Genomic DNA, 23553 nt, shown 5'->3' with positions numbered 1-23553 from the left:
GGAGCTTATACGACACAGCCAGCGACGCCAGCCTCAGCACGTCGAACGCCATCTAGAATCCGGCTACTGGACCCATGCAACGCCGCATCCGGATAGAACCAACAGTGAGCACGAACGCCGACCGCTAACAGTAGAGTGCTAGTAGTAGACGCCGGTAGCAGTGTTTCCGGGTCGTGTGAATTTATAGTCTGTTTTGTGTTAGTTTGTTAATTAGTTTTGTGTGCTAGTGTGCATGTCACGTAGGGTGTAATAAATGTGCGTTTGTGTGGGTACACCTGTCGCTAGTCCATTCTTTCGGTCCGAGTGTTCTCCGGGGAAATTCGTGACACAAATCGAGTATGCGAAATGGTCTATTGCAGGGTTACTAATTAATTTTGAGCACCCGAGCTCTTCTGCACTGGTATAACCCAGTAACATTGCCATTTTCATGTGCTGCTTTCCCCGAAATGCAGCAGCCGTGGCCGGAACTTGATCCTTCATCATTGGGCTCAGCAGCCATATGCCACTGATAAAGATATTGAGATGAATACTGTGGATGTAGTCATGAAAAAACTGTACGATGTAAAGAAAAAAGGTTGAACAATAATGCCATCTATGGAACAATGAGTTGATAATTGATAGACATCAATGTCATTTGTATCCATTTGTAATCCTTTGTGACGAAAGCTCTTACTATGAGTAACGTGGCTCTCTGCCACCTTTTTTAATGTACCCAGAGTACGGTTTTTGTTTCTGAAATGAGCTGCAGTATAACGCAAGACACAGTCTGTTGTTAGATACGGGCGTTGAAACACTCATTTATGAATAAATGTTTTTTTGAAAACAGTAACAGATTCGGTTGCACCTCATACCTTCATGTCCTTATTTCATTACCGTTTTTTACAGTTCATAGAGCTCTTGAGTATTGACTGGTTATGATTTGTTAAAATGTTGTTTCCTTCACTATTCTTTGTGCATTTATTTTTGGGTGTAAGTTTCTTTATGCACTGTTATATCCATATTTGCTGTGTTCTTTTCTTCTGCTGTAATCTTGTTTTTGAGGTGCACTGTAGTTGTTCAATCTTGATGATATAAAAAAGCATCTGCTGCTCTCCTTACACAATGTTTTCTTTGTAGTTTTTAATGGAGTGTCCCATTGCTGTTACAGACTGTGGAACCATTATCTGTACATCTTAAGGAATGTGTGTATGACTGGTACACCATAATTGCAATAAACGAAGATGTACTTTGCGCTAACGTTACTCAAGCGCAGAAAGGCAAAACACAGTGCAAAGGCTTTTAATAGATACACGGCATGATTACTGCTGTGTCACTGGACGGATGTGAAAATGTCACAGTGGAAGTGGTCACATTCGTTGAGGATGTAATGCCGTAGAGAAACACCAGTATGGTGAATGTTCAAGTTCTTTTTTTCATACTGAGAAATTCCTGTTCTGATGCTTTTTGAAAGAAATAATGCTAAAAGGAACATTTTTGTTCTGTTCAACTTAATGTTTTGCAAACTTTACATAAATTTCCGACAGTTTTGACACATAGGTAGTGCTGACATCAGGCAATGCACTCGTGCTTCGTTAACATGTACACCTTAGTTCTCAAGCCAAGCGATCCATAAAGGAAGCCATCTGTGAAAATAGAGCTTATGGGGTTCATGTAATCTTGTCGCATTAATTGTGGGCAGCCATGAGAACAAAATGTAAACTTTTTTAGCCATATTTTCATTTTGTATGTTTCTATTAAGAGAGAGAGAAACAACTTGAATGGAACACTAGCCAATGAACGCCAAGAGAAGTCCATCGCCCCTAGCTGTCGGCCGGAATTCCTTGGGACACAGCAGCAGCAAAGACTTGACCAATGATGTCCTGCTGGAAGTTAGGGTCCGGGCTACAGAGCAAAGCTTCCCAAGGGTTCTAGAGTGCACGAGCTCTCGTACTTAGCCAGACATGTCCACACTATGTGGACCAAAGTTGATGCCTTGTCGCAAATTTTGCACTGTGATCTGAAGACTTCAGGGTGCCACTTGCTGTATAGTACTGGGTTGGAAAAAAACCCTGCGTGTAATTTTCTCCACACAGCCTCCTCTTTCTTATTGAGCTTTCTGTCCACTGGCGGATGAATTTGTCGACTTAGTCTGTAGTATAGTGCGATTTCCTGGTACGAGCGCATATCCTCTATGCTGTTTATAGTTTCGGTGACTTGGGAGGTTCCAGGGGTCAACAGGTAATTGCGACTTCGGGCGACTAAACGAACCTCCTCGTTTTCTCTAAGTCCTGGTGAGCTGGTGCCCAAACCAGCAGAACCAGTTCTCTGGGTCCTCCTTCCCTGTTTAATATCAGGAATTCAGTCTCCATCACCGTCCCCAATTCATTTACAGCGTTTTTTGAATCACTGATGACTACCCTAAACCCCCTTAGCTCATAGCCAAGGCTATGGCCACTTCCTCTGCTTCTGCGGTCTCAACGCCACAAACTTTGCAGCACGCCACCAGGGTTGTCTTCCGCCACAGGCTCGTGTGCCGCTTTGATCTCATATACTGCAGCGTCTATATACAGGACGTCCTGCCAACCAGTATACCTAGTTTGTAATGCCTCTGCTGTCTTTACATCTGCCTTCGTGAAAGTCAGGGTGCATGTTTCTGGGCAGCGGAGCGATTTTAACTTTGTCCTCCATTTGTCGCGGTATGTCTTTTGAGTGCACATGCTACTGCTTAAGCTCGTAGCCCAATCTCTCTAAAATTTTCCTCTCCATTTAAGATCCGAGTAGTCTTTCATGCTGCACTGTAACGGCAGCCTCAGTCAGCTCCACGAGAGTGTTCGAGACCCCTAGCTTCACGTCTGCGGGAGTCCGAGTACCACCTTGATGCTTTTCCTGATGATAACTTCTAGCTTGTTCTGTTGCACTGTGTTGAGATTGAAGTAGGCTGCCACATACACTATCTAACTGAATACGAAGGCTTGTGCAAGTCTCAAGAGATTCGCCTCCTTCATCCCAGCGTGCCTGTTTGCTATTCATCTGATCGTTACCAGTCGGTAAAATTGATAACCTCATTTCTAAACCCACTCGTGTATTAACCGGTGTCCCACAGGGCTCAGTATTAGGGCCATTACTTTTTCTAATTTATATAAACGACATAGCCTCTAATATTACTTCATCAATACGGCTTTTCGCAGACGACTGCGTAATATACAGGCAGATAACCACCCCGACTGATGCACTAGCTCTCCAATCAGATCTAACAGAAATAACTGAATGGTGTTCAACGTGGCAGATGGATATTAATGTCAGTAAAACTAAGCATGTAAGATTCTCTATCATAGCAGAAACATCACAAAATAATTACCGGTTAAATAATGGTGGAATTGACTCCGTGTCGTGTATAAAATATCTGGGAGTGTTTTTCAGTCAGAACTTACCCTGGGATGCTCACTTTGAATACATAACTAATAAAGCCTTTAAAAAAAATTGGTCACTTGAAACGCCGTTTACCCCTTGCAAACGCTGAAACACGGCACAGCGCTTATACAACGCTTATCAGATCATCTGTTGAATACGCTCCTGTTATATGGAACCCCTCCCACGCTATTCTTACAAATGCTCTAGAAGCAGTACAAAATAAAGCCGTCAGATTTTGACTGTCATCTTACTCACGTCATCAAAGCGTATCAGCAATGAAGCAAGCCATGAATCTTCAACCTCTTGCAACACGTAGAAAGTTCGCCCGGTTGTCATTATTTCACACCTTATACTATAGCGAAACGCCATTCTCCCGAAATCATATCTTTCCTGCACCTCATTGTTCAGCTCGCCTGGATCATGCGCATAAGGTACGTCCGATTTTCGCTCGCACCCTAAAATATCAGAAGTCACCACTGGTTTTGTCAATAAATGAATGGAACTCATTGCCACCCAGCCTTGTCGGCCATACTGAATTATCATCTTTTCAAACAACTTTACTAACATTTCTGAACACGGAAAATGCGTCATAGAGTGCTGAATGATTTACCGTGTCCGTGAATTTTTGGCGGTCCTTTTTTGCTTTGCCATTTCTTGTGTGCTGAACCGCTCCGGAGCCTCTTTTATGTGCCATTGTATCTTTAGTTACTTATTTTGCCCTAATTATTACTCACTTGTTTGAACGTGTTGAGTTTTGTGGTGTCAATATGTTATACTGCACTTAACCAAATGTTACCCTAACTCTGCCCTCTGTATATTTACCATCATTTGTTATGAGTTGATTTGTTATGTGTGCTTTCTTTTCATCATTCCTCCCCTATTTAATGCCCTCTTCTGGGTCTTTAGGGTAAATAAATAAATAAATAAATAAATAAATAAATAAATAAATAAATAAATAAATAAGATGACGTGTTTCTTTTGTGCTGGCTTCTAAACTAGCAAGCGTTTCGTGTTTCGTCTGTTCGCCTGAATTCTAAGCCCGAGGACGTGAATACTGACGACTGCGAGGATCTCTCCGCCGTTGACATACAAGCGAATGCCTGCTTCGCGCTTTTGGTGAAGCTGTCATTTTTCGAGGGGCATGAGGAACAATGATTCCGGCTTTTTGGCTGAACATTTAACTCCTTTGGGTTTCAGGTACTCTTCACTCATGTCAATTGCATTTTGTAGAGAGCTTTCAATTTGCCCGTCGCCTCTCTTGTTTATCCATAATGTTAAGTCATCTGCGTAACTGGTGTGGTTTAGATTTCCAATTTCCGCCAACTGGTCGGGGAGTCTCAACATCACAATGTTGAAGAGGGTTGGTTATAACACCGAACCCTGTAGCGCCCCCCCCCCCCCCCCCCTGTCACCCACTGAAATGTGCTCGATGGAGTCTTCCCCTAGCTTGAGAGCGGCTTTCCTGTTCGTAAGAAAGTCCTTGATGTAGTTGTACACTCTCGTCCCGACATTAAGTGAGTTCAACTTCTCCAAGATCGACACGTGCCTCACATTGTCAAATGCCTTTGCCACATCCAACACCACGACCACTCGAGTTTGCTTGTCTATGAATTGATCCTTCAGCTATAGCATCACGTTGCATGCTGACAGCTTTGGTCTGAAAACGATCATGGTGTCCGGGTACAGCCCATTGCCCTCTGTGTACTTATTTAGCTGAGTCTGAATGATGTGCTCCATAAGCTTACCCATGCAGGAGGTTAGCGATATCGGTCCGAGGTTCTCGAAGCCCGGTTTCTTCCCTGACTTGTGAATTAAATAATGTTTTTGAGTTTACACTCCTGCGGTATCGCCCCCTTCTCCCAGCAGTCCTGCATGTATGTTGAGAGGTTGGCGATAAACCTGTTGTCTAAATTACGCAACATTATGTTTCTCACTCTATCAGGCCCTGCTGCTGACTTATACCCCTGTCACACGGGCACCGCAAAGGCCGTTGAGAGTCAGATCCTTATAACCAAAGGCATAAGGAGTGCAGCTACAGGGCACAAATGTTGCGCCTTCGCAGCTAAGGGCCTTGGCCCGTCCAAGACCTTTGGAGCCCAAAGGCGCGGCCTTCGAGAACCTGTGATCGCAGTACCATCCAATGTGGAAAAGTAAAATAAATTAAAAAGAACGTAGATGCCGCCAAAAATGTTTGAAAACAACTTCAAGAAATACGAAAGGTGTGTCTGGCTTTGCTTTTTGTACGGGTGTTTATATTTTATGCCCAGATTTCAAGACAGTGAAAGTGGTGCAGCAACAACGAGTGCCACTGGTGGCCAAGGCAATGCACAAAACCTGCTGCTGCTGATGAGAGCAGCTTTTGCAGTCCTTTTAAGGAAGCAATCAGAATAAAAAAAATTGTCTAAGCTCAATGAATGAATAGAACACCCCACTTTAATTTTAAAACATTCACTTAAGCCGCCTCGAGCACAGCAGCGGGTGCCAAGTCTGAACTGCTGTTCCACCTTTGGGCTGCACCGTGTAGCTGCGTCACTGCTCCCTTAAGCTTTCGCTCCTTTGGAGAAAAAAAGGTGCCTCTGCTGGAAAGGCCTTCGACGAATGCCGTGTGACAGGGGTATTAGCCCAATATCTGTTTCTGTGCATAGGGGACGGAAGTGAAGCGGTAATTAGTCAAAAGCTGGGAAGTGGCAAGTGTGTTATTGTGGTTGCCATTACTTTTAAAATATTTAGATACAGTTCGATGTGCTCCTGAAGGAGGCTTTGATGTAACAAAGCAGCACAGAGGACAATAACTCATATAACATGGCAAATGATGGGGCCTTCCGGCCAGGCACCATGACACTGGAAAGCACTAAACCACAGAACAGCCATCATGCTAGCTTTTTTACTCCTTTGCGGTGGTGTTCAGCAATCAAACACAAGAATGAAAATACTTGGTAGGGGAAGTCGATATTTTGTTCTCAGTGCTATTAATTTTAATGTGACAAGAATCCCAAGAGGTTGTGCGCATTTTCACCCTGTCTACCGTCTGGGCAATAAGTTTCCATTAACAAGGTTAAAATGAATGCAAAAATTTGGGTTTTTAGGAAAATGCTCATAACTTGAGCCGTGCATGTTAAAGAATATTGTATTGATGGGGCACAACTGTACACCAGTGTAGACATAATGTAATATGACCTGCAGCAAATTTCTGTTGTCTGTGTAGGCCTCAACGATTTGCTTCAGGCCAGCTTGATTGAAGATGTGATGCACCGTTGATTTCAAAAAGCATGCCAGTTTTCATCCTCTAACATGCTTTATCAGAATGAGTTTTGAACATTATTTCAAGAGTCAGTGACATAAGACTTAATCCTGGATGCTCAAAAAACAGATGTTGTACTCAAAATGCAGCTTCAATACAACACATTTAGAAATGCCCCTGCATACTCGCCAGCTATCAAGGAATAAACACAATATACGTCCTCATCTTCCTGCGTGTGGAGTGTTGAAAAACTTGGCTGCGAGGAGCAGGAGCTAGCCAAGAACATCAGGCTTTTGTAATGAGCCCACTTTGGCTGGTATATCTCGTCCGGGCTTTCGCCGGAGCGGGCCTTGATCTTGCACCTCTCGCGCATAATTTGCGTTCGCAAGTTCGCGAACCGCGCGCGCACTTGGGCAACTGAAAAGTAACGTCAGAAAAGGGAGCATGGGTACAGCGTGGCAGTCAAATAAAGTTAGTGGCTGCTGTTTGACTTCTCGTGCGGACGACGCCAAACCACATAGTTAATGCAATCGACGGTCGGGAAGTCACGACGCCACACTAGCCATAAGCAGTACTAAAAAAAGAGCAGACACCACAGCATCAGATATAGTCTCCGATACTCAGCGCAATGTGGTATGTTTCCGTACGTACCGGTGAATTGGCCTCCCAGTAGCTCGCATATCTCCGCGTATGCTACTTCTTTAAAGTCCCGGAGGTGGTAATGGGGATCTTTAACGTCCCATATCAGGCGACGCTCTTCGATTAGGGAGATCAGCTGCGTCTCCACTTCCAAAGAAAATGTTGCTGCAGTCATTCTCGTGCGAGGTGCCGATTGAAACTACCAGCGCACGCTTAAAAAACCTTACCAAAGGAGGGTTAAAGCAATGTGGACAAGATGTCAATTCGGCTGTCATAATAATTTGAACGTTTTCTGAGCGCCGAAATGTATCCGAAATTTATTCTCCGCAGGCTGGATATGGAAGCAGGGCCTTGTTTCGGCAATGTTTTTGCTCGGGGACCGATCTCGCGACGACACGGTCGGCAGACTGGTTTTGTCGGCGTCGCGGTCGTCAAAGCTTGTCACACTACGAATACATCCGGTCGTTGGCCGCGTTGGTGTCGTAGTCGGCCTAGTGTGACAGCTCGGTCTGCCACAGACAAGGTCGGCCGACCGGGTTGGCCGATCTTTGATGTCTTTGCCGGGTCGGCGTCGGCGGCGTGTCGGGCTAGTGTGACAGGGCCCTAACAGTCATGCCGAATCACAGCAGGGCTGTAGCAGAGCCAGTTCTTTGGTGTACCATAATGTGCTGAGAGATGAGCCACGGCGGACTACTTGGTTGCGTGCTTTGCCTCTACGAAAGGTGAAAGGAAGAAAATCGCTGTATGCGCAAGTGTGTTCGCCACATTTTCGTCCCGAAGACTACCGAAGACTACTCGATAGATCCATCCTTGAATGTCTATTACAGGATTTCATCCCAATGCGCGAATCCATCAAACTTCCGGCAACAAGATGGACAACAGCCTTCGCTGCAGCGCGACGACAGCAGTCCTCTGAGTATTCCAATTCTAGGCCTGGAAGTAAAACAATGAGAGTCAAAACACTAGCACTCCGATGACTTATCGGCTATGTTTCTTCTAGCTGCTATGTACAGTCGAGCTCACATATAACCTACGGTCACGGGCCTCGCGCTCGTTGTATCATGAGTTCATAGTAAGTGGAATTCCCCAGTCGCAGTGAAAAATGCAAAGTCACTAAAAGATGGCGCCTATTTCTCGAAAATATTCGTTATGCACGTCTGCTTCTGTCATGAGAGCGCTTTCCAAGAACTTCAATGTGATTAAGTGCTACTCGTCAAAATTATTTCTGCCAACGAGCTGCTTTCTGGAAGCCCCCAAATCAACCGCGTTTGTACATGAAGGCACGAAGGCTCAGTGAGTCTGCATAGGGATCCATGCAGAATATTATCGATGATGTCAGAGAAGTGGAGCACGTAAAGCAAAAGGAAATTTTTTTCCATCGTGGTAAAGATGTCTAAAAGTTTCTCATCATAATTCTTCACCTTTCTAGCACACACCTGGTGGCTCTTCATTTTAACGTGAATGGCGACAGACACCAGGCAGTAACGAGCGATGGCACGCCCATGTGGCACGTAATGACCGCAAAAGCCAGGCACGGTGCGAATTTCTTCACCCCACAGAAGACAGCGCCAACATATGGCATGTCTCTGTGATTTGCATATTATATCCTTGAGTAGTTAGTGGCTACATATAAAAGTCCATAGGATGCTAGCGCTACTGGTTCCAAGCCTTTAATAAAACTACCAGCAGTCCTCATCTTGTAAAAATATGCGCAATACCACCCTTTTCATCAAACTAAAGGTGAGCATTTCGTGAAGAGCTTCTTTAATTCACGCTAGTTGCAGAGCAAGACATCAGCATTCACGGATCGTTCAAGAACTTTGTTCCCTCTCACATGGCAGAACTAATAATAATATTAATATTTGATTTTGGGGGAAAGGAAATGGCGCAGTATCTGTCTCATATATCGTTGGACACCTGAACCGCGTCGTAATGGAAGGGATAAAGGAGAGAGTGAAAGAAGAAAGGAAGAGAGTGGTGCCATAGTGCAGGGCTCCGGAATAATTTCGACCACCTGGGGATCTTTAACGTGCGCTGAGATCACAGAGCACACGGGCGCCTTCGCATTTTTCCTTAATAAAAACGCCGCCGCCGCGGTCGGGTTCGAACCCGGGAACTCCGGATCAGTAGTCGAGCGCCCTAACCACTGCGGAGAACTAGTCAGGCTCTAGTTTCCGCAGACTGTGGAAAAAAGCGCGTGATGTCCATCACTCAGACCAAATCATTTGTCTAATGCAGGGTATGCAGAGGACCTAAAAATGAAGTTTACCAAGCTGTGTTTTCATATCCTAGCTTCAGAGATGCCATAGAACACACTAATCTGAGAGTTGCACCAGCGTACGCAAAAAATGCGCAGTCCAGGCCATCCAAAGCACTGCTCGAAGAAGCCCAAGCGCGCTTTGCGAAGCCATGAACTGGCTGCTGCACTGAAATAGCTGTGGGAAAAACAATACGAAAGCACCCTCATCTGCAGAATCTCGTTGCATGAAATGGTGCAAGGATATACCTATTGAATCATTTGCGTATCTCGTTACCATATATCATTAAACGAGAAATTACGAATTTTAAATACCGCTGATTTAACTTTTGCATTGGTCATGTTTTTTTTTTCTCCTTTATATTTTTGCCTCTTTGTCCGACGTGCTGTGGCAACCTATATTTGTTATTATTGAATGTAGTGTGTATAATGTGTCTTATTTGGAATTCATAATTTTATTTTCCTCCTGTAAACTCGTCTTGAAATTTTCTGTTTATTATTTACTTGTAATTTTCATATTCTAAGTCCTTGCGGCCCCATATATAAAGTAAATATCAAAACCCACCCTGTACTCCTCTGTTGCTGAGGTAACAAACGCGGCTCTGGTTTTGTCACTAACTACCAGAATGAACACTTTAGAAACATCAGAAAGTGAGCTTAGTCTACCGTTTTTAAGGGTATTACTTCCTTCGCATTCCTTAATGTACCTCTTTTCAATGAATATTATCCTCTATGCGTACCCATGTGCTATCTTGTAGATTCTATCAAGAGTGAAGTGTTAGGCATATCAACATTTCATACCACGCCACTATACTGGTCACTTGGCAATGACATGCCGCACTGCAGGGAGTCTTATTTCAAACATCTTTGCTGTGCCCATCAGTGTTGCTAGCTGCCCATTATCCAACAATTGAAATTAACTAATCGGTTAGCCAACGGGCAAGCTGTTAAATCAAGACTGCCATTCTGGCAGGAAGGGACACATGTAAAAGCACTTGAAGCTGGTTTATTTGATGAAAAGTGCTATGTAAGCAAACTAGGGGCCGTATGTTAGCCCTGGCATCATGTTAAACCGAAGTGTGCTGACTACTTTCATAACCTCATAGTAGCAACAAGCACACAGCCTTTAGTGCATTTTCAAGCAAACAAAGCAGACGATTAGGCAATTCTAGGGCGCTTGAAAATAAATATTCCTCTTAACAGTGCGATCGCACAGCGGCACATACCAATAGTTTTGCCAATGCACGAACAGCCACTAAACCACCCACTTTCGTCCCCTCCCCCTTTCGCTCGGCTGCCTTTGGTCGTCCTCTCTAGTTTCATTCGGCAGACTGTTAATTTAATTCGATACATTTTGATTATTTTTAACTTGTGCGCATTGTTTTATACATATGTAGAGAACATGCCTTGCATTTTATATGTGAACTGCCTGAGGGCGGCTTTTTACAGTTTTTAGAATTGAACATTGAGTTCTGTGCGAAATGGGAGTGCTGGTGGTATGCGACGTGTTCAAAAAAAGGCTTTTGCCATTCGACTCCGCGCATTCAAAATTAGTAAAAATTGAGATTCTCTTGCTTTGAATCTCTGCTCCGGAAGCCATGCCCTCTTAAAATGCGGTTGACCTTTGAAAACCAAATGACCAGGCTGGCTATAGCTTCGTTCCCTCACTCACTTGTGAAAGGGGTCACCAAAAACCTCATGCACAAAATGAAGAGAAAAGCAGTGAGACCTGGGGCAAATGTCCTCCGACAAGAGGTGAGGCTAGCGGTGGTGCCGTGTGTGCAAAAGATGGCTCGCAAATTGAGGAAGTTTGCGAGCATGCATGTTGTACCGTTCCACTTTTCAACCAATAGGAAGCACGGAGGGCTTTGGTCTTCATTCAGAGAAGGAGGAAAGGAGAAAAAAAGGGATGCGGGACCAAGCTAGGGTGACTTTTCATGAGGTGCACAATACGGGTACTATATGAAACCACCCTTTCAAGCGGTTTTTCTTATATAGGCTAAACCTGGCACTGTATACATGAGCAGGGAGCAAACAAAACATTGAACAAAAAAACAGCCGAAATTTAACACAGCAAATCAGAACTTTTCCTTCACGGTCTTGTGAGCCATGCTTTGATGGCATGCGATTTCTTGCCAAAAGTAAGGATACAAAGGCCGGGAAATAATTGAAACATTCTACATCAGAAAGAAAGGTAGATAACGCATCAATAAAAATTCTATCATAATATAAGGCAGAGAAAAATTTTCTGAGCATCCTTTATGGCATCGCACTTGATCTAAAATAAAGTCAGGACAACCTTAGACTTCAATTAACGAAATGATCAGGTAGGCTTTCATAAAGAGTACTGGACAATAGACCGCATTCCCACTATCAATCAGGTAATAGAGAAATGCGCCGAATATAACCAAGCACTATATGTAGCCTTCATAAATTGCGAGAAAGAATTTGACTCAGTAGAAACCTCATTAGTCAAAAAGGCATTACGGAATCGGCGTGTAGATGTGCCGTTAGTAAAAATACTGCAATATATCTTTAACAACTGCACAGCTAGCATAGTCCGACATACATTTAGCAATAAAATTCTAATAAGGAAGCGTGTTAGGCAGAGAATAGTTGGGAATAAGAGTTAACGGAGAATACCTTAGTAATCTGCAATTTTCTGATGACATTGCCTTGCTAAGTCACTCAGCAGATTAAGTGCAATGCATAATGAATTATTTAGACAGACATAATAGAACAGTGGGTCTAAAAATTAACACGTAGAAAACTAATTTTGCACAGTATTGGAACAGAGCGGCAGTTTACAATTGGTAGCGATGTACTGGAAGTGGCAAGGAAATACTTTTGTAGAGGGTATATAGTGACCACAGATTTATATATTTATTTATGTATTTATTTACTGAAGTACCAACATTTCCCCGCCTGGGCGTTACAGTAGAGGGGGCGGGGCGGAGCAATATGTTTTTCGTAGCTTGAACGCCGGAGAAATGGGAATAACTACAAGAATAAACGTATCAAGACGCTGGACAGCGCTACGATCTGCGAGGAATATTATTGCAGAATTCAGATATGTCCGTAGGTCCAGTCTCTGCTCATCAGTCGTGATGGTGACTGGGCGATGACTGCTCCCGCACTTTCTACCGACAATGGCGGCTCCTCGGCGCATGAACATTCTTGATATCCGGCCCCACCAGCTGCTTCAGTCCTCAAAATCATCGCACACTCTGTGGTGTTCAGGTCGCTGAAGTGCAGGCCGGAGTTCCTTGCGAGAACTTCTTTGTCGTGGTTGTGAACGGGATCCATCATAACGCTGCAGGACGCCGGTGTAAACGTAAACGAAGCGACGGTAGAGCCGGCCGATAGATGCCTTCAACGTGCGGCCGGCGGTAATTTCATTTTGGCTGCTGCTAGACTGCACCGCTAGCCGCCAGAAATCACGGATTCTGCGTCACTTTCCTATGGCATCATCACAGTGTCCCAAGTTTGAATCAGAGCGGTGGGGAGAGCGACTTCATCTTCGAATCCAAAGATCTCTAAAATAAATGCATCTTTCGCTTCCAAACAAGCGGAAACATAGCTATGAAATTCCGAACTCTCGAATTTCGCAGAGAACAAAAACTTGATACAGCTCTCCCCATTCTGTCCTTAATGTAACGCATTTTTCGTAAACTTCGCATAGAATTTCGCGTTGATTTCTTCCGAAATGCCTTCAATATTGAAGAATGCGTTCATCTAGCCATTGGTCTCTGCTGCGTTTATTTTTTGTAAAAACGTCTTCTGTGTTCTGAAAGGCGTCCGTCGAAATCTTAGCATAGATTTACTCATAGAACTTCCTTAGATAGAGTTACAAAGCCTAATACTTCTATTCAACAGTGATCGAAATCCCTTCATTTCTGTCTAGTTCACTCTTAAATACACTTCCCATTCCGGCACTTCCTTTGTTTCGATCAGACGGAAGTGCTGTTGTGTACACGTCAAGAAATGTTTCAACAAACTGAAGTAAACGACCTACTAGACGTTCTGAGTGTGTTTGTTTCGCAGTAATAAAAAATTTTTAGGTGGAAGGCTGGCGAGTCGAATCGGAATCATGGAGAACGTAGCACCAAGTACGAAGGAGGAACAAAGGATGAAGGAAGACGCGACACGTCCTCGTTTTTCGCGATACCTTCAACATAAATAATAGAACTTTGTCGATCTTGCATTTTAAGCTAGCTGGCTTTCGGCATCTCTCTAATTTCTACTCAAGGGCAGCTTTTTTGATCTTATTACAACGGCAATAAATTCAGTTTTGCGGGCATTCGACTGTGCCTCGCGCCATTTGCCTCTTCTGTAGTTCTTAATCATCCCTGCGTAAATGGTACACACACTAGAACGTCGACGTTCTAGTCACAAGGCACGCCAAAGGCTTGCGGTTCTCGGTATACAGAAAACCAACCCACACGGGTCGGTACATCCATTTCAATTCGAATCATCCCACTCCCCACGAGGCATCTTTCATTACATGTTTATTGAAGACGGCCGATACTATATGTTCTTCACATGAAGAAAAAAGAACCAAGAAGATCCGAGTAGTCTCCGATCTCCAAAAAGGGTACCCCAGTTCATTCAACCGACGCGTAAGCCAAAAGCAAAAAGAAAAAAAAAACAAAAACAGCTCTATTCCTTCCGCAAGCACACGCCTGAACCGGAAACATGTTTACATACCATACGTGAAAGGCGTGAGCGAGACGCTGGCTCGAATTCTCGGTAAAGAAGGGGTGCTAACAACGCACAAACCGGCTACCACCATCGGACGCTTCCTCCCCGCCTGAAAGACCGTCACCCAAAAGAAAGGGCCCAAGGGGTTGTATACAAGATTCCCTGCTCAGTCTGCCCAGCCTCCTCGCACGTGGAGGAAACGAAGAACTTCGCAGAAAAAATGAGGCAACACAAAGCGGACGTCCGACGAATGAACCGCCAGCGCAGTGCGGTGGCCGAACACTGCGAGGAATGGGACCACGGAATTGACTTGGACGGCACTATTCTACTGGAGACCGAAGGTAACCAGCGCAGGAGGCTTCTGCTGGAGTCGTGGCACATACAACAGACACGAAGGAATGTTAATCGCTGCCTAGGGACACTTCCTTCGTCTTATATTAATGGTTTGTGGCCATTGACCCGGAGGTATTCAACACGAGGGCTTAAAAAGCTAAGCTGCGCCTCGCCCGTAGTCACACCGTGAAGAAGAGCCGGAGCCGGTCCCGAAACGTCGTGTTCAAAAATTAACCTGGTTGGCGTCAGTCATCTTTCTACTAAATCTTCAAATACTCCTTGGCCGGTTGAGCTTTACCTCTCCCTCACTTTTCCTACTCAGATCGTAGAAACATATTAAATGCTCATACAGAATTTGTAGTTATTTTCGTAGAGTCAGTCGCCACTTTAATCTATGTCTTCCAAACACTATTGTGTTTGCCTCTTAATTTGTGTGCATTGGTTCAAAAAGCAAAATTAGAAGCTTTGTTTTTTCAGGCACAACTAATATAAACATGCAAATACATTCCCCAAGCGAGTTTTTGATGCAATTGTTTGCTGAATTATCTGTCGTATGGTATAGAGCGAGCTAAACAGAGAAGCGGAGGACACCGATAACAGTGTACAGCAAGGGAAGGGGGAGGGGATGACCCGCTGGCCCCTTACCACACCGGGTGCAGCTTACCCTAGTGCGCCACTGTTGACACTCAATCAACGCGTCGAGTAATAGTTAGTCAATCATTTGTTCTCTAGCTTCGCAAGTCTTTTGGCAGTGACGCTGCGGATGCGTCTCGAAGACACGCCGTTTCCCTACACATTAAATTTTTAGTGCAACTGCTAAGTGCGAATTCCTTGCGTTGATCGTCGATGTCGGTTGTTGGTAAAACTAGGCTGTGTTCGTCACCCTCCTGAGAGATACCCCCGGTAGCAAACAGAAGGTGGCTGCCATGAAAAGATTTGGGGTTGGTGTGAAAGCAGGATCGTACGGCGATAGCGAAGTAGTGTGGCATACTATTTCGCAGGAGTTGTAATCCACATTGCCTCAGTGGTGGCGGCGTAGTATGCCGAAATTAGAGAACATGAAATTAAATAACACGAGAACATGGACGAGAAAGCATGGAAAACGAGTGCTGCATTGGTGTTCGGTTAAGCAACACTCCCCATTTTTTCGCTTCAGCATGCAGCGAGCTCATAATACCCGAGCAGCTTCACTCAAAGTTTGTATTTTTGAGTATCAATTTTTTCAGTGTATTTTTCTTATATCGGAAGAATGCAGATGTTGGCAACTTTACACTTGTACAACTTTGTCTATTTTCCCGAAAATTCACCACTATTTCAAAGTCTATTATTTTCAATATAATTTTTGCTCCTTGTTCGTAATTTCCTTTATCTGCCTGTAATATATTTTTATCTTAGAGAGTCAATTAGAAACTCATCCCATTGTTTTAATTGTACGCGGTACTGTCAAATTACAAAGAGTTGCAATATGCTTAAGGGGGTAGGGAAAAGGTGTTCAATAAAAATACTCATAACATTGTTATATAGATTGTGCATTTTAACCTGTGGCTAGGCCCATAAAATTGCTGTTAACAGCCGGAAGCTACAAAGAACGACGTATAGTTTGCTGTAGAGGGCCACAGTTCTGTGGGCCGCCGCGGTGGCTCAGTGGTTATGGCGCTCGGCTGTTGACCCGAAAGACGCAGGTTCCGTGCCGGATCGGGCGGATCAATTTCAATGGAGGCGAAATTCTAGAGGTGCGTGTACTGTGCAATATCAGTCCACGTTGAAAAACACCAGGTTGTCGAATTTTTTGGAGCCCTTCACTACGGCTTCTCTCATTGCTGAAATCTCTTTGGGACGTTATACCCCCATAATACTAACAATTCTCTGGGTTTCTAAACTCCCCGTAATTAGGTATTAGCTGAAATAAATTAAAGAACATTCGTATTGACCCTTATAAGCCTTATCGCGCTCTGTTCAGTTGTTTCGGACCGAAGAAACGTCCGAAGAAACATCGGAGCTACACCTTTGAGACCCTTTTTTTTCGGCTTTGCAATAAAGCCCGCGCAATGTCGAGAATACAACATGACAGCGGTTATTGGCTGCCACATTTTCCCACCCGCAATCTTGTTTTAAATAAAGCAAGCACGTACACTGGCGCAGTTAAAAAATTGGGCCAAGCTTCAGAGATAAAAGTCTTCTTACGTGCGCCTGATCTAGCGGAGGCAGTGGATGTTGCATATATTCCGAAAATATTTCAATATCCGTAAGGAGACGTCCAAAAAAAGTTCGAACAACGAAGCGTGATCCATCCTATTCTGTCCGTGACAGTACATTGACTGTGAGAAAGTGGCGATTCTACGTTCCTTTCAACGAGTTACGCGATGCAAGAAATAAAGCAAGGAAACGCTACCTTGATGTAAGTACATTTCCTGGCTGCCTGGCTCTCATAATGTATCTCTTCTTCACGCGATGACGGAATAAAAGCACCGCCTGAAATGACTTTCGATGGCCTTCGTAAAACTTCTCAGAGATCAAAGCGTGCTCTTTTCGTGTTCCTGACCAATGTGCTAAAGCATTTTCGGACCAATGCCTATAACAGCCGCGTCAAGCTCTAATTCGACAAGTTTAGCGTACATGCATTTTTCTTGCGAATCACGGTCAAAGAAGGTACAACATGGTGATGGCAGAGCGCTGTGGCGTGATTGTTACCATATTTAATAATAATAATAATAATTGGTTTTGGGGGGAAAGGAAATGGCGCATAATCTGTCTCAAATATCGCTGGACACCTGAACCGCGCCGTAAGGGAAGGAATAAAGGAGGGAGTGAAAGAAGAAAGGAAGAAGAGGTGCCGTAGTGGAGGGCTCCGGAATAATTTCGACCACCTGGGGATCTTTAACGTGCACTGACATCGCACTTACCATATTTCGCGGAATGTTTTTTTTGCAGCAAACAAGCACACGGAGGAAAACGGAGGAAAAAGTTTGCTGCACGAAAGCAACTGTTGTTATGTCAACAACCACACAGACGATTTAAATAAGCGGTGACTTTTATTTGTGAAGTGGCAGTGATATCAACTTCATTTTCTGAAAATCTTTGTTTTTAGTAGACAAAGGTGATAATCTGTACGGTGATTTCACCTGTAAAGAACCAACATGAGACCTAGAAAAGAGAATAAAATTAAAAGTTGTACTGTGAAAAAAACACGATGACATGCAAGAACGTGTTTTTGAACACGAGCTTTTTTTCTCAATTTTCTTCATGTCCAATAAAATTTTTTCCAGAATTGGTTGCTAAGTGGTGCACCCTGGAGACGTTTCTTGAAACGTAGGAAGTCCCCGAGCGCTTACTGGCCAGCCCTCCTGCTTCAATTTATACATCGACCTGTGTTCTCTTTAGAAGGCATCCCTATCGAAAAATCTCATATGGATGCGTATGTGTCTCGTATGAATTTATATGTGTCTAGTTTGTGGTCACACGAGATGATATGTGTCTAGTATGTGGTCATACGCGTTGATATGTGTCCAATATGTGTTTCGCATGGGCTGATGTGTGTCCCTAGTATCCCTCGCATGGGCTTATATGTGTCTTTCGTATCCCTCGTATGGGCTGATATGTGTCCTTCGTATGCCTCGTGTGGCCATATGTGTCCTTCGTATCCCTCGTATGGGCTGATATGTGTCCTTCGTATGCCTCGCATGGGCATATGTGTCCCTCGGTTGCCTCTATGTGCTGATACGTGTCTATCGTATCAGTTGTTTGAGCCAAAATATGGATTTCGTATCACCCGAATGGGCCGATGTGTCTTTCGTATCACTCATTTGAGCCAATATGCAGCTCTCGTCACTCATATGGGTGAACTGCATCTCTCAGTCAGTTGATATTGTCACGGACTCGAAGACGACAAAGTTGGCAGTGGCGCGGCACGGAGCGCTCGCGCTAGGCCCACCGCCATTAAATCATTCCATCGCCATCTGTTATGTAGTACTGTCTTCACCTTTTGGCCGTCACGTAACATTTGGCGTGAGGTGCGGAGTTCATCCCCATCCTGGTCCTGGAGCTTCGGCGTCCTGCGTGTGCCGTCGTCGTCGGTCGTGTGTTCTTGCCCGCACCGCCCGGTTGTGCCCCAGCCCGCCAGACCAGAACCGACCATGTCGTTCACCCCAGCCCCGTCCCCGGCCCCGACCAGAAGACACGACAACTTGACGACGCCGCCGCTACTCGAACCTATGACCCCACTGACCCTAGAAGCCGCCAACATATTCGAACACAGCCCCTGCCCATGCCGTTCGGTGTGATCATGGGCCTCGGCCGTCGGCTCAAGGTGACCTAACTAGCTACGGCCCGGAAGCTTCCTGGACCAGCGCTCATCTGATCATCATCTGTTCATCTCTTTCATCGTGACGGCAAGCCCTGCATCTTCTTCTCTTCTGTGTTCATCCGTCCTGTCACGCTCATCGTCACGCCCTGCGTTTCGTCTTCACTGCCGGTCTTTCAGTTCGCGCGATCGGGACGATTGCTCGGCAGCCCCGGGTAGTGTCACGGACTCGAAGACGACAAAGTGGGCAGTGGCGCGGCACGGAGCTCCCGCGCTAGGCCCACCGCCATTAAATCATTCCATCGCCGTCTGTTATCCGTCACGTAACAATATGTGTGTCTTTTATAAGGCTCGTATGAAATTAAATGGATAACTTTTCATCTTGTTTTTCAAGCGGTGCACTTGAGCTCATAATTAAAAAAACACAGGTGATCAAATTAGATCCCTCTAACGTGGTGGGATGTTAAATCCCGAGTATAGTAGCATTTTACGCTGTATCAGCTTAGCACATGAATGGGCAAGCATATGGGATTCCAATACTGTCCTGTTTCAAAGCTACATCTCAGCTGAAGCGCACACATTCGAAAAAAAGTTTAGAAAACCCTCAGGAAAAGTAAAATTAAGCCAAGGACACCATCTAAAACATAGTAGATAATAAGGCCACAAAACATTGGTCCATGGGATAAATGACTCAAGTAGCTTCCAATAATAAGGAAGTGACTATACAGATGCAAAAATCTCCCATACATATATCCCAAGCTTGACAGGTGTGTTGAATAATTTGCCTCCTTGTCTATAACCTGCTAATTACTGAAAGTGAAAGATATTATTATAAACAAAGCTTCAGATGTCTTTTTTCAGAGGCGTAATTCATTTTTTGATATCGTCCCCCACTTACACTGATGCTCTTGCGTCATCGATGCACTATTGTTGTTTACATGCCCTCAGAGAAGAATGAGGCTGATGGCCCCAACTGGACACTAAAGGTCTTCAAATGTTTCTTCAGCTACGGAATAGCCAGTAGCTACAAGGCACTAGGTCAGAGCTATTGGTGGGTGATGCAGAACATCCCGAAACTGCAGCTTATTCAACACGGCGGTATTGCCACCTAACTTGATGTCATGTCAAGCATTGTCACATTAAATGATGGATTTTTTTAGGACAAACTATAAGAAAAAGTGCACGGTCCTTCTGCATCCTCAAGTTCAAGAATGCCCGCAATAACCGTCTGCTTAATGTGACAATCATCACAAATAAATTCATCCACATGTGCCACGAGCTCAGATGCGAGATGCAGACAGTAGGCATCCACTGCACTCCTCGTCTTTCACACTCAACAAAGCTGGATCTTGCATGTACGTACAGTTTGTACCCACCTTCAGACTGGAAACATAACATACCCATTACCATAAATTGGACTCATTCGATGGTGGATAATGATAGGGAGAACACCTTCTGCCATCCAAAATTTGGTTTCGAAAAACTGTTATAACCGTACACAGATGTATACTAACATTTTCCTTGTGACTACTTCAATATCAGTGGTGCCATGTGCAAAATGAAAATATCATGAAAAGTGGGAACATCAAACTTTCTTTTCATTGTAACGTCTTTCCTTTTCATGAAGTAATAAATGTGTTACAGACCAGGAGGTAAAAAATATACTGATCGCCCCTCGTATAAACAGAATCCACCAATACCATCTGTTTAATGAAACAACCCTACATAATACACAAAAACACTACATATATACTAATATATCATGGAACAAGAGTAAGAGTTTTGTACACAGACCACACGAACAACACAGCAGCAAGTGACATACAATATTAGTTACATTTCTCCATATTTACTATACTCCAATACAACTTAAAAATGAAGTGGCAGATGCCTCTCAAAGGACCAGGCATTGTAATGAGCATGGAGGAGGAGGACACAACCAGCAGTGCATGCGAGTTTTGATGATGACGATGAGATGTGAGCTCGTTAACAGGCCAATGTGATCCATTAAACGTCTGCGTATACAAGCCGAGCACATCGAGCACTGCCACAATGAGATTAGCAAAAATGAGAATGACAATGTCTCTAATGAGCTATTGTAGACGCCATGGTGGAGGGCTCCAGATTAACTTCAACTGCATATGCCCTGACAAAGCACAGCAAAGAGGCGTATTTTCCACTTCACCTATATCAACATGTGGCTGCTCTCGCCTGGATTTGACTCAGCTTCCTTGGGCATAGACCACAATGAAGTGAATAAATGTCCATCCAAACAACTGTGACGTGACAACTAAACAACTGAATATGGACAGGTATGGACAAAAAGAAAAGTGGGCCATATATGCCCTCTTCACTATGTGAACATGTCACCCATCTGAAAAGAAACATAAAAATAAAATGACATCAAGTGTCACCTGCTGAAGAAATAAACAGCCTAAACACTAGTACACCTTCATTCACAGAAATGGAGCTACCTGTCACAAGGCAATGGGTGTGGTAGGCATGCAGCAACCCAATTATATAGTGTGCGCCATCCTGATTGGCTCAGGTTGTCGTACCTTCCATGCAAACAACTTGCGAAGTGAATTATAGAGAAGCATTTGCCACTTCATTCTTGAGTTGTATTCAACTATAGTTTACACAACACACAGAAGAAAATACTGTTTCTCAAAGGGACACTAAGGACATGTCCACATAATTTCTGTTCTTAGTAAAAATATGTTGCATTAGCCCTTTCTAACCATTCTGTTATTCTGTTAACCATTCTATTACTAGGGCCACCTACCCGTGTGTGCTTTTTTTTCTTGCAGAAATGAAGGGTTTATTTGAGATATGTCAATAAAAGAATTCCAAAAAGTTCCTATAGTTAGACGAAAGCTATATATTCAGAAAAAAAACAATCCGGTATACACTGCGAACTGCCTTCAAAGATCTTGCCTGACCGAATGCTTCGTCCGACCGAACATCTCTCAGGACACTTCGGACGTATTAAACTTGTTTACCAATAGACATCGGCTTTGCGACCAATATCAGATATACACACTCCAGTGGGACGATCACGCATCTATAGGGCTGCCTACCCGTGTGTGTTTTTTTTTTCCTTGCAGAAATGAAGGGTTTATTTCAGATATGTCAATAAAAGAATTCCAAAAAGTTCATATAGTTCGACGAAAGCTATATATTCGGAAAAAAACAATTTGATATACACTGCGAACTGCCTTCAAAGATCTTTCCTGACCGAATGCTTCGTCGGATCAAACATCTCTCAGAACACCTCGGATGTTTCAAACTTGTTTACCAATAGACATCGGCTTTGTGACCAATATCAGATATACAATATGCGAGATATAGCCACTCCAGCGGGCCGATCACGTATCTATAGGGCCGCCTACCCATGTGTGTTTTTTTTTCTTGCATAAATGAAGGGTTTATTTGAGATATGTCAATAAAGGAATTCCAAAAAGTTCCTATAGTTTCACGAAAGCTATATATTCGGAAAAAAGACAATTCGGTATACACTGCGAACTGCCTTCAAAGATCTTGCCTCACCGAAAGCTTTGTCGGATCGAACATCTCTCAGAACACCTCGGACGTTTTAAACTTGTTTACCAATAGACATCGGCTTTGTGACCAATATCAGATATACAATATGCGAGATATACCCACTCCAGCGGGCCGATCACTCATCTATAGGGCCGCCTACCCGTGTGTGTTTGTTTTTCTTGCAGAAATGAAGGGTTTGTTTGAGATATGTCAATAAAAGAATTACAAAAAGTTCCTACAGTTCGACGAAAGCTATATATTCGGAAAAAAACAATCCGATATACAGTGCAAACTGCCTTCAAACATCTTTCCTGACCAAATGCTTCGTCGAATCGAACATCTCTCAGAACACCTCGGATGTTTCAAACTTGTTTACCAATTGACATCGGTTTTGCGACCAATGTCAGATATACAATATGCGAGATATACCCACTCCAGCGAGCCGATCACTTATCTATTGGGTTGCTCACCCTTGTGTGTTTTTTTTTTCTTGCAGAAATGAATGGTTTATTTGAGATATGCCAATAAAAGAATTGCAAAAAGTTCCTATAGTTCGACGAAAGCTATATATTCGGAAAAAAACAATCCGGTATACACTGCGAACTGCCTTCAAAGGTCTTTCCTGACCGAATGCTTCACTGGATCGAACATCTCTCAGAACACCTCGGATTTTTCAAACTTGTTTACCAATATACATCGGCTTTGCGACCAATATCAGATATACAGTATGCGAGATATACCCACTCCAGTGTGCCGATCACGTATCTATAGGGCCGCCTACCCGAGTTCAGGTGGGCTATACTCAAGAACCGCGGAACAGGGGGGCGGCAATGGGGAAGGTACTTCCCCCCCCCCCCCACATTTTTCAGAGGGGAAGTGCCCCCCCAATCTCCATTTGCTTTTTCTTGTATCAGATTTCTGAAAATTAAAACACATATTAGTTCTAGGACTCTTAATTCAAAGCACAGTGGGGCTGCATGAGCTGCTTGGCTTAGTAGCCAGTTGTAAAGCATTTGGTATATGAGTAACCTAAACCGGTCATGTCCCTACAGAATTCGGTCGACTATACATCGACCTGACCGTGTACATGATCATGATTAGCAGAATTTAAACAAACTATGCACAGGCTTTTTTAATGGAATTGATCAC

This window comes from Amblyomma americanum, chromosome 8, assembly GCF_052857255.1.
Source record: "Amblyomma americanum isolate KBUSLIRL-KWMA chromosome 8, ASM5285725v1, whole genome shotgun sequence".
In the NCBI taxonomy this organism is placed as follows: Eukaryota; Metazoa; Arthropoda; class Arachnida; order Ixodida; family Ixodidae; genus Amblyomma; species Amblyomma americanum.
This window is presented reverse-complemented; position numbering follows the sequence as displayed.